At 43.0% G+C, this 12,484-nt stretch overlaps 1 protein-coding gene across 3 annotated transcripts in view; it reads left to right on the top strand.

Annotated features, from left to right (window-relative positions):
• Positions 1-1,653: 1,653 nt before the first annotated feature.
• Positions 1,654-12,484, top strand: part of ZNF407 (zinc finger protein 407) — a 332,122-nt gene continuing 321,291 nt past the window's right edge. For 2 of the 3 annotated variants that reach the window (XM_059857224.1, XM_059857233.1), the window contains exon 1: positions 1,668-1,755. The gene's annotated coding sequence lies outside the window, so the exon portion shown is untranslated. Of the gene's footprint in view, positions 1,756-12,484 lie in introns of all 3 variants that reach the window. The other variant, XM_059857216.1, reaches the window with a different exon arrangement.

Raw genomic sequence — 12,484 nt, 5'->3', positions numbered from 1 at the left:
TGTCTTCTTCTCCAGTGTATTTCCTCTCAGTAAACAAATGATGAAATAACTGATGGACCAGGCAGGTTCACTTGCTGTTACTTGAGACCCAAATCTACAAATCTTTAAAGCCATATGAAAGGAATTTATAAACTGCAGAGAAACTGAGCTTCAATGACATCAAAAGGTTGTTTTACCTCTTTTCCCCATGCTGAAAAATATCCAGAACAATCAAATTGTTCGTAATTTTATTAGTCTTACAACTGCCAGTGGCTTCAAACGATTAAATCTAAATATGTATCTAAAATCCGACAGACATCTTTATTACAAATTTAGCCATATTCTGTGTGGATTTCCTATTATACACAGAACAATTAAATTCTGTACTATAACCCTTAGGTACAGGACAAGGAGATAGCCCTCTCTCACCAATGTCCTATGTGGTACTTTGCTGTTTTGAATTTTGCTCATTCATTTCAGATCTTTTCCAAGACACTGATAAAGTCTGGGGTGCTCCACTTTGCTTCAATGAAGGCCTCAGGCCACAGCAACTGCTTTTGTTTTTAACCCATTCTTACAGTCTTTACAACCCACAAGAGAACTGGCATTGCTATACCGTAAATTTAGCAGATTAGCCAGTGACTAACTGGCTGAATAGCACTGTGAACTGTCACTTCTAGTTGGTAAACGCGTGCACACTGTGTCACTGGAAAGTCAATGAACTGCAAACCTATTCCCCAAGAGGTGGTCTTTTTCTGTGCCACGCCCTTAAAGAATGCTAAAAGCTGTTTAACTAAGATACGGTCTACTAAAAAATGTTGTGTCATCAAGAGATAAATGGGAAACCTGCATTTTAAAAATCAAAAGACACTGTGAAAAAGCAGCTGCATTTCACCACAGGCATCTGAAGACTCTTTACACGTTGCTTCTTTGCTTTGACATTATACTTTATCATGTGACTTGGCTTAAGAAGAAGGAAAGAACATTTAGGGTTTCATCATCACAGTTTCTTCATAAGTTTATAAAATATGAAATACTTTACAAATTGCCTCCCTCTTGCCTTTTTCAACTGTTTCTCTCATGAACTGCACTTCCTGAAAGGTGTTTTAATATAGCTTGGACGGTCGACACTTTTCGACTGATAACGCTAGTGCACGGCTGCGGGCTGTGCATCAAGGACTTGCTTCCCCCTCCTCCTCCGTAACAGGATTCCCAAGGACCAGATCCAAATCTCGCTGCGGCGCGATGCAGGGTGACAGTGTGAAGCACAGCTTAATGCACAGCCCTGTGCGGCCCAAGGTTACCTTGGCGCAACCCAGCGCGGGGCTGCACTACGCACCAAGGAACGGGCAGCTTCGGCAAGCCCCACACCCGCAGCCGCTGGCTTCTGCGGGTCTGCTCTCGTCCGGCAGACGCACGAAGGTGCGGCCTCACCGGCAAGCACATCCCGGGAAAACCCTCGAGGGTCCGTCCTTCCTTTGGGGACCGTCCCTTCCCGGGATATGGGGGGGCCAGGGGCGCTCTCAGGGTAGGGCAAGATGGCGCCGGAGCGTGCGTGCGCGCGCGGCGGCTGCCGTTGGGCGCGCGGCCCCTCGCGCCCGCGACGGCACGAGCGGCGCCGCCGCACCGGCTCCCGCCCCGCCGGCGCGTCACGTGAGCGGGCCTCCCCCCCCCCGCCCCCCGTGCGCGCCGGGCGTGACGCAGCGCGTCGGATCTACGGCGCGCCACTGGTGACACGGCTCAGCACAAGCGGAGGCGCTCGGCTCCCCCCGCGCGGTAAGCGGTGCCCGCCGCGGCGCGGCCGGCCCGTCTCGCTGCCCAGCGGCGCGAGGCAAGCCGCTGCCTCGGCCCTCGCGAGGGGGGCTCACGGGGTCGCCGCGTCGCCGTCTCCCCTCGGGCTTTTTGGGCCTCTGCGCTGCCGTCGTTTTTTTTTTTTTTTTTTTTTTTTTGGGTGGGCGGGCGAGCGGGTTGTGGCGCACCGGCCGAGCCAATCCCGTTTCTGCTTCCTCCCAAGCTGCTCGCCGATTGGCCGGGGCGCTGAGGGCGGGAAGAGCGCCTCTTGTGCTCATTGGCTGCCGCAGCTGGCCCCGGGGCCGTGGGGGTCTTCCGCTGTGCCGCAGGCGGGCGGCGGCGGGGAAAGGAGAGGGCACAGACGAGGGCAGCGTGGACGGAGGGAGGGAGAGAGAGAGAGAGAGAGAAACTGGCAGGGTGGGACCCGCGCGAGCCACCACCGCGTTGCGCGGTTCCGGCTGGCGCGTGCTCCGGGCTCCTCCCCTGTTCCCTGTGTCCCCCTCCGCCCAGCTCCCTGGGGCCGGTGCGCACGCGCGGGGGCCGGCCGGGCGGGGCTGCGGCCTGAGGAGACAGCGGGGCACGGCGGCGGCGGTGGTGGTGGTGGGTGCCGGTCCCCTGGAGCCGCCGCCCCGCAGGGACGGCCCCGGACAGCGCCCCCGAACCGCCGAGCAGGGACTGTTTGCGCGGTGCCGGCTGCGCAGGCGCGGCGCGGTGGGGCGGGGCCGGGAGTGTCGGCGTGCGGCATTTGGTGCTGCCCTGAGTAGTTTCAGCCGCTAGGAACCCCGTTTTCTTACTTCCCCCTCCTTTCCCGAAGGTTGCTGTAGAATGAGCGGGGATGAGCTTTGAGAAGTGCAGCGGTTGACAGTGAGGGAGGGACACACGTGATTGCAGGAGCTCTGTACGTGGCTCTTGTAAGGGATAAAGGAAGGGTTGTTGCTACTTTCTCATTATTCTGCTTCAGTCACCAGGCAGAGCAGTCACAGAATTACAGAAGTAGGTTGGAAGGGACCTCTGATACAGCGAACACCATTTTGTCAACAGGTAGCATTGTGTGCCACATCCAGTCTTTCATTGAACACCTTCAGGAACATGGCTCTGTCACTTCCCTGGGCAGTCCATTCCAAAGTCTAATCACACTTTCAGTAAAAGATTTCTTCCTCATGCCCAGCCTAAACTTCCCCTGGTGCAGCTTAAGACTTTTGCCCTCTCAAGCTGTTGCCTGGGAGAAGATGCTGACCCGCACCTGGCCTCACCCTACTTTCAGGTCGTTGTAGAGAATGATAAGGTCTCCCTTGAGCCTGCTCCAGGCTAAACAATCCCAGCTCCCTCAGCTGTTCCTCACAGGACTACTGGCTTCCTCTGGAGGTCGTGCTCTTGAATCATGAGCACCTCTTGTGCTCTCACAGTCTTCTGATTTTTGATGTGGCTTTGATCTAAGGAGTCAGAGTAGACCCCTAGGGAACCTGTCAGATGGTGGCAGGGAAAGCAAGTTCCCATAAACAACACAGAAATGTTAATGCACTTTTGAGGGTGCGTCTGTCTTCAGAAAGAAAGATTGTGAAACCAGAACTGCTAGGTGGCCTTTGAGGGATAGGTTATCATCTATATGTCCTTTATATAGAAGAAATTGTTTAGTGTGAGGATGGAAAGGCACTGACACAGGTTGCCCAAAGAGGCTGTGGATGCTCTATCCCTGTAACTGTTCCAAGGCCAGGTTGGATGAGACTCTGTGCAGCTGGCTATTGCAGAAAGTGTTGGCCCTAGGTGATCTTTAAGGTCCCTTCCAACCCAAGCCTTTCTATGAGTCTGTGTCCTGTCTTGTTTACTTTGAGTTGTTGTGAAAGGTTTCCTGTTGCTCCTTCAAATAACTAGTGTGGCCTGTGGACCACAATGTTAATATTAAATGTAATGTTAGGAGAAGGGAAAAAACATTGGTGATCTGAATGCAGTGGCTAGTAGTGATCTCATATAAAGGTTTGTTTCTGTTTTCCTGCGCCCTCTTTGCTTCTTTGTGTAGTTGTACAAATGCAGACTCACAAGACCTTGGCTTTGTCACATGCTCGTGCCCATCCATATGATACTATGGATGGTGGTAACACCTAGGGAGTGGTAAATAATGGAAATCCCAAAGTGCAAGGGTAAGAGTGGCAGTGGTGGGTTTTCTGGTGGTGAAAAACCATAACAGGCTAACATACAATTTAAACACTGGATGTAATTCCCTGTGATTCTCACCTTAATACCCCAAAAGTGTGGTATGTGAAGACTATAAATTTTCCATTCCTCTATCAGAACATGAGTAATCAAGATGTTTGTAGGAGGCTGGAGCTTTGGATGTTGGGATCTATATTTTTCCCAGGTCACACCTCTTCATGAAAGATGAAGACAATTACAGGTTTCACTTGGGTCTCTCTTGCAATCTCCTATGCTATTCACAGCAAGTTACATTCATCATGGAAGTAACATTGCAGTCATTCCATCCTTATTTCATAAATTATTTCAGCATGGACATATAATCAGATTGTAGCTTTTATATATAAAATATGGAGCCTGGCAGTAATTGTATAATCCATACATTTTAGAAAAAGTTAAATGCGCTGATGTGACAGGAAGATGATGGACTGTGACTTTTTCAGTATGTTCAAACATGTCAGTTTTATTAGCATTTTGGGAAATATAATTCAAATGACTTGAGTTAAATCCTTTAGTATCATTCTCTGTAGGAACTACTGGATAGTAACAGCATCAAAGATTTTTAATTTATTTGCATGAGAGTTTGATAGAAATGCTTTTAAAACTTAACCTGTGTTGTCTCTATAGACAAACATTACTTGGAGATAGAATGTATGTGAAGGAGATGTCAGTCGCAGTATTCCATTAAACCCAACCTTTTGTAGTGAAGAACAGCATTTTCTTGTTAGTGTGCACAACATTAGAATGTGGTGGCTTTGCTTTACCAATATTTTTTTTCCAATTTTTTGAATGTGTATAGTGTTGGGGTTTTGCGCATGAGATAGAATTTAAAGACAGACTGGCACATGAAATGTGGTTCAACTGGAATTGTTTGGTGGCTCCTATGTTTGAATTTCCTAATGTGATTTAGAATTTAAATATTCTCTTCTTCAGGAAAACAGAAAGGTTTCATTGGATGGATGGTCCCACCAAGTCAAATAAAAACACTGGTTTCAAATACCCTTGGTCTAGTCATTCATTGAAATTAATGTCTTGGTATTGTGGTGCACGTTAAAGGTACTAAAAAGTTGACCTTTTAGATTGAAATCTGTAGTATAACTTACTATTTTGAAAGCTTGGGGAGAAAGACAAGATGATGTGATTGAACAGATGTAGTGGCTGTGTTTCCTTCAGCTGTTCTCAAAACCAGGCATGTGGCAGAGTGGTCTCTCTCCTGCGCTCTGTGTTGCGTGAGGAGTCAAATGGAAATGGTGCTTTCACTTTGACAGATTGTCAGCAGCTGCCCAGCTCAGCATTTGTGGTTATTTTTCTACCCCAGAAATGTCTTACTTTGTGTTGGCCTTGCCACCTTGGGGTTAGCACAGCCACCCAGCGCTGCCACTGCTGCCCAAGGTGCAGCTGCATCACTCCGCAGCCTTGGCCAGCAGCCCAGGCATAAAGGCACTGCTTCTCCGGTGCAGCAGGAGTGGAAAGAGCAGAAGCAATGACAGCAGTTCTTGGTGGACACAAAGACATGAAGGAAATGAGCACTGTGCCTCACCAGTGATCACAGAATCAACTAGTGTTCTTTCTCAAAGGCCCTTTGAGATCAAGTCCAATCTCTGACCCAACACCACCATGTCAGTTAGACCATGGCACTAAGTGCTGAGTTCAGTCTTTCCTTAAACACCTCCAGGGACTCCATCACCTTCCTGAGCAGTCCATTCCAATAGCTAATGACATATGAAGAAACTCTTCCTCATGTGCAGCCTAAATTCCTCATGGTACAGCTTAAGACTTGTGTTCTCTTGTCCTGTCACTGGTTGCCTAGGAGAAGAGGCCAACTTCTCTCAGGCAAGTACAATGTTAAGTACTAACAAGCATAGAGTTGTCAGCATGGATGTCTTGGAGAGAATCTGGTAGGAGTAGGGTTGCCCGGGACCTGGCACTGCAAACTGCTTAGATCTTGCCTGGCTCACAGTGTCAAAGTTCATGCAAAATCTCTTCAGTAACATTAGAGGTTTTATCTTTGGTCTGTTTGCTTTTGCAGTGGACATTCTTACATGGTTACGCAAACATGTATGAAAATTTAAATATGCCTATATGTACTTCTAAACTGTAATTTTTTAAAATCTTTTGGTCATTATGGGCTGTATTAACATATAAACTGAGATCATTTGTTAGCATGTGTGTCTAAAACTAGCGAAGAAACAAAAAATGTAAAAAGACGTTCCTGTAATTTCCAGTTTCTCACCTGCAGAAGTTCCAAAGGTGACTTTTTGCTTTGCAGAAAGGAGTTGTATGTTTAAAACAAGGGAATCATACATGCTTTCCTGCTCTGCAGCTGGGAATGCCGTTAATCCTGTTTCTGCCATCTGCCAGAGAAGAGTCAGTAGTTACAGGACAGTCTGTAGCCTATTGTAGGTGGTTATGTTAAATGTATGTGGAAGTTTTCATATTTTACTTAATCTCAGTTCTTCAACAAGTGAAGACGTAAGAAAGTTGTGTCCCAAACTTATGTCAGCAATCCATAGCTTTATAGCCGAAAGAAACCTAGCTATCTTTTTTCCTCAGTAGGGAAAGGAAAATTGCAGTACCTACTACCCAATTCACACACATCCTTACAAAGAAAGAAATTACCTAAGTGCCTTTTAGAAACAGGCACTACTGGTGTTCCAAAAGTAAAATGCTTGTTTGCATGATTGTGACTGCTTTCCAGTCCTGTGTTAGCAGAGCTGTTGATTGCTAAATTTTTTTTGCTTTGTTTTGTTTGCTTGTTCTACAAAAGGCTGACCTTTCTTCTCCGTAGTCTGGCCTTCTACTGAACTACTGTCTGTATGGGTTTTGTTTAACTGGGCTGTGAGGCCATGAGTCTTTTAGGTTTTCTTGATCCTTAGTGGTGAAGGCATAAATTTTAATTGCCTCTGTCTTTCTGAGTCCAGACATACAAGTTGTTAGCTGTGTTTGAGGTATGCAGTGGCCCAGGGGGAGGTGTACAGAGTTAGGATACACAGTATTTCAGTGTATAGATCTGAATGTATATGTCTCTATAGTTTATATTTTGCTACAAGTGCATATATAGATGCTTTTCTAGCTGTTATTTCTTTCTCTCGCTGTAGTTATAGAGTTTCTTGCTGTCCTTAGCCCCATCTTTGGAATTTTACAAGTTCTTCAAAAATACAGGTAGCATGACATAAAAAATACATACAAATGTTAAAATCCACTGGAATTATAAGGGGTAACAAAACTTACCAGAATGGTAACACAAAGCCATCATTTAGTGCAGAAGTCATTGTTTCATGTGATTTTTTTTTTATGGAATCCATACTGTTACCTGGTATATAAGCTTTTCTATAGGAAACATTCCAGCAAGAAGTTCAAGAACATTCCAGAGAAGCTTGTGGAGGTCCTGATAGGAGTTTTGATTTAATCAAAGACAGATTGTTGTGTTGCCATTTGGATGGCCTCAGGAGCTCTGGTATGGCTTTATATATGTGAGCTCTCTCTTTAGTCAGGTTTTCAAGCTTGGGCTCCCTCTGGAAGAGCCTGTGACCTTCACCTGTTTCTATTCAATGGATTAGATTGGATTTATTTAAATGTTTGCTGTAGACATTTGCTGTGAACTTGAGGTAGTCCAGTCAGAGTTGGCTTTAGCACTCCTAATCAGGAGGAGATTTACTTTATCTGCACTGGTGATATCTAGCATGTTGGCACCATCCACTTCTGTGTTGGAGAGAGAAGCAGGGACAGGGGTGACCTTTCCATCTTGGTTCACATGTGGAGGCATCAGACTTGCTGCTCTTGTAGTGCCTGGAGAGTTGGTGCCTCTGGAAAGCCCTGTGCTGGCTGTGTGTGCTGTAGCTGATCTCATCCTGCTATGTGCCCAGAGCTCACTGGATGTGCCAGGTTTCCTGGTCAATGTTCTGCAGCCCTGCAGGAAATCCTGTGTGACTGACAAATGTCAGGTTTCCTGGTGCATGCGGTGCAGCCAGTAAGTGAAAAGCTTCCGAGGAGCACGTCTGATGTTCCTGGAATAGCCAGCATCTATGCACATCTTTCTGCACAAGAGCCGTGGCATAGGAATATGGCACTTCTGCATTTTGCAATGCTATGTGGTCTTTTCACATGGAGAAAGAATTTCCAGTTGCATGCTTGTCTTCCATTCAATGTTTAAGTGACATTGAATATTTAAGTTGGATTGTTCCAAGTCCTTGAGAAAAGGATAGAAAACTCCATATGTTCAGCAAAGGCAAAATGTTGCACTTTCCTGGTTCCTCGGTGTGTGACATGCTTTCTGCAGCAATGTATTGACATTGGATTTGGGACGCTGAATACACAGTCAGGACAGCAATGATCCTTGTGTTTTGGTTTTTGGTTTATTTGTTACTTTGGTCTTCTTTTAATTTTCAATGCTTGTGAAGTAAGGGCTGTTTCTTTCCATGCTCCCCGTGTGAGGCAAACTGAGGTTTACCTTAATCTTTAAAGGGAAGATTGTTCTTGGGTGATGTCATATAAATTGTTAATAGGATATACATTTCTGAAAAGTCAGAATGGATAAATATAAAAACTAAAAACACTGATAAACTGCAGCTTGTTTGTTTGCTTTGGCATCTCCAGAATGAATTGCAATGAATACCAAAAATTACTTGTTCAGCATGTGTATCCTTTACTGGGCAAAGCCTGGCTGTCAGAAGACAGAGCTCTGTTTTTGGGTGGTTTTTTTTTTTTTTTTTTTTTTTTTTATTTTTATTTTTTATTTTTTATTGGAGCCAGTGGTAGCAAAAATGTAAGTTCAAAGATACAGTACATAAAGATGTTTTCTGGATGTTGTCTTCAGAATCTGCCAACTTAGTTTCTGTTGTTCTGAGTTTTATTGGTACAACAATGGACTGATTTGAATTGCATTTGTTTTGTTTTCCCTGCCTGTTGTTCGCCTTTTCATTTTAAATTATTTACAAGTCTGAAGCTTGAAGATGAGAGCCTAATGAATGCTTTTAAAAATAAAGCCATCTTCTTTAAGCATGTTATGCTTCATGTTTTGCATTTATAACCCAAGCCTTAATGAATAGTTTCCTAGTTGCTCTCATCTTAGAATTTATGAGCTGTCCTATTTACAAGTCCTACCTATACAATGGAAAGATAATTCCTGTTTACCTTAAATAAACTGTCCTTGTTAAGAAGTTTAAACTGCTAATTAGGAATAATATGGCAATGAGTACTATGTCAAACCTTTTAGCAAGAATGTGAAGATGCAGTATATTTAGTTGTTGAGCCTTTTTCTGGTACATTCTGTGTAAGAAGACAGAGTGTTGTGGGTTTTGCTGTCTCATATATGTATCAGGTTAATAAAAAGTATTTTAGGGAGAAACTATGGCATATAGGTCCTCACAGAGCAGGTTGACTTCTTCACTACATTTAGGATGATATGTTGGTGTCCACTTACTATGATACTGCTAAAAGCCTCTTTGTTGTAAGGCTTCAGATAGATGGCAGCCATGTGAAGAATGCTTGTGACTTCATGTTTATGTCCAGGTAGTATTTTTTAACAGATAAATTATTATTCTGAAAAAACCAACAGGGATAGCAGTAGTTGCTTTGTTTTGAGTGTACAATAATGTAATTTAATCAGGAAGGAAAGAAAATCTGGGACTAGAATTTGATGTTATTTACCTGACTGTAAATCAGAATATTTCCATTTAGTTTAACAGAATTTTTTCAATTTGTGTCAAAATGATCAAAATCAGAACCTGACACAAGCTCTCAATTTCATAATTTTTGCATACACAATCAAAGAAATAAAATTGGATTTTTAATTTTTTTTGTCCAAATCCTACCTCAGAAAGCAGGTTGGTTCTTGAGCAGAGGTTTTACAATATAGTATTGTTACTTTTTTGGACTTGGAACTTGGCAGATATGTTATATGAAAAAAATACCCTTTTTTTTTCTTTAGTTGTTTCTCATTAGACTTTGAGTGTCAGAAATGCAGACTTGTGAATGTGAGTGCCATTCTAAAATCTAGGTAGCTCAGAAATTCTTGACAAGTATTGCTTTGACTTCTTTGTGAGTGCCTCTGATATCTGCAGAGGGTTGTATACAGGCCTGTCTCCTTTCCTTTGTGTCACCCAAGGAGTTTGCAACAGGGATGGCAACCTGAGGAGGGAAGGGGAGGAGGAGACTGAAGAGAAAGTTGACAAAGGTTTGGCATTGACCTTCAGCTGCTCTGGAGCAGACATCTGGTGAGATACGAGGAGCTCTTTCTGTCAAACCCCAAAAATCCTTCCCGGCCACAAGGTCATTGGGCACAGAAGGTGTTGTTTGGAGAGGACAAGTGAAAACCTGACCATGCATTTTGCTACCTCTGGTCAGGCTATTCAGGTTCCATTTCCAGGAAAATAATATGCTGAACTTTGCTGGTTGAGGTTGACTTGCAGGAATGCTTTATCTTCTTCTTCATTCACATCATCATGAATTTAGATGTTGCTGATTTCAGTAAACTGTAATTTTGGGGAGGAGTGTTAAATAAACTTTAATTTTGGAGAATGCCTACCTTTGTATTTTGTATGCTAAGGGTATTTACCCTATAAGGGGATGGGTTTCTGAGGAGGTGACTTACAGGCAGAGGCAATACATTAGGTCAGCTATGATAGAGGAAGAAGTAGGCCAGCTTTCAGGCACACAAGCTTGTCTTTGTATGTGCTGCTGGTACCAAGATAATTAAAATATACTTGAAATGAAAACAAAGTTATCTCTGAAGTTTATACTTAAATAAGGTGTTTAGTCTTGCCACTAGAGAGTTTTGGGTGGCAATATAAGTGACAGCGCTGAGAAAACTTCAATTGATGTCACTTTTTACTTTATTTTTCAGTTATTTTTCATCCTTGTAAGTTATATTACTAAGCTCTATGGGTTCTGTTTTGGGAGAAAAGAAATACTTCACATAATGTTTAAATTTTCTTTGAATAAACCACCTAGAAAGCACAGAAAAAAAGAAAAGGTATATTCCCTAAAACTAAATCGCAGTAGGAATTTTGCATTATAAAAAATGATGTTCATAGTGCTGGATTTGTTTAAACCGTCAGAATTGCAAAGCATAAATAATTACATAATTTCACACTTTCCAGTGAAGTCAGACCCTGATTAAGAAGTTGACAGCCTGAAAGAGTCTGCTCTTTGACAGTGATGTCTGTATTCCCTCAATTTGTAGCAACTGCATCTAGGAAAACAAACTGAGTTTTATTCCCTTTACTTTGAATGAGAACCCTTACTGACAAAGGGAGAATATTCTTTTTATTAAAAGTTTTCATACTTTAAATGCACACATATTTCAGCTTTTCTGCTTTCAGCTAGCCTATATTTTGCTGATACCAGGTCTTCTTGCTGTCTTGGTTCTCACTGTCTTTCAGTATGTTTGATATTCATATTTCTTTTTTATTCCTTCTTCCTTGCTGTGCTTTTTTTCTTCCTTTTCTTAAACAAATAGACAATATGGTAATATGAACTCTAATAGGAAAAAGGCATTGTTTAACTCAGTTGGGTTACTACTAATCCAGTCACCAAATGTAACCATAACACAGCATGCATTTTAATTATTAAATATAATGGAAACTTTGCATTTTAAATCTAGAGCTATAAACGACTTGTTTAAAAATGCACAGTTCAGCGCTATGATTTTAGTTTGCAGTGAATTACAGGGCAGTATTCTTTGATCAGTTTTTACAAGTTGAAGATTAGTAGCATTCAGTGCTTGTGTTAATTTTGAGAGTACATACAGGAGTCACTGCAGGTCAAACTGAAGCTCATTCACGTATATTTTTAATGATTTAGTGAGCTGACTGGATCAAGCAATGTTAAAATGTGTAGCAAATACAGTCATGCCAGTCATTCCAAATAGGGATAATTGAAAGGCACATTTTGAGGACAGTATTCCTCCAAATTTTAGTACTTTGTAAAATGATTTTTTATGACCTTCCACTGAATAAGAGCAGCCAGGTAAAAAATTAATAAATGTTTTCTTGTGTTTATTCAATAAATATTTTTGTAATGAATGTATTTTGATCATAAATTCTAATAAAAACAGTGAATTCAAATGAAATAATCTCATAGTCTGTGCATTTTTTGACATGAAGTGTAAAACTATTCCTAGAGTGAATGTGAATTTTAGTGACTCTTCATAAAAGATTCCTAATCCCTGCATGAGACATGCAGGCCTGAGCAGGCTTTGATTTTTGGGACTGGTGGATGCCAAGTTATGGAGCAGCTGCAGTAGGTTTGGAGGAGTAGGAGGCTTTGCTTGGGTGCCTCCTTTGGGGTGCTCACACTGCAGGTGTGCCCCAGGTACGAGAATGAGCCTTCTCAGGTTTGTGAGCAGTAAATGGTGTGGTAGCAGCTCTGCAGAATCAGTGTCTTTTCGCTCGGTTGCCATATTTAGCAGCTCTCATTTTCTGGGCTTAGGACTTGTGCTCGCTTTTTTTCTCTAGCTCAGGGCCTGTCTCATGCTGGTTGAGAAGCTAACATACCAGGTAGATACAGACATGAGTGATATTGG

This window comes from Haemorhous mexicanus, chromosome 1, assembly GCF_027477595.1.
Source record: "Haemorhous mexicanus isolate bHaeMex1 chromosome 1, bHaeMex1.pri, whole genome shotgun sequence".
Taxonomy (NCBI): domain Eukaryota; kingdom Metazoa; phylum Chordata; class Aves; order Passeriformes; family Fringillidae; genus Haemorhous; species Haemorhous mexicanus.
The sequence above is the reverse complement of the archived record's forward strand: the minus strand, read 5'-3'. Positions and strand labels throughout refer to the sequence as shown.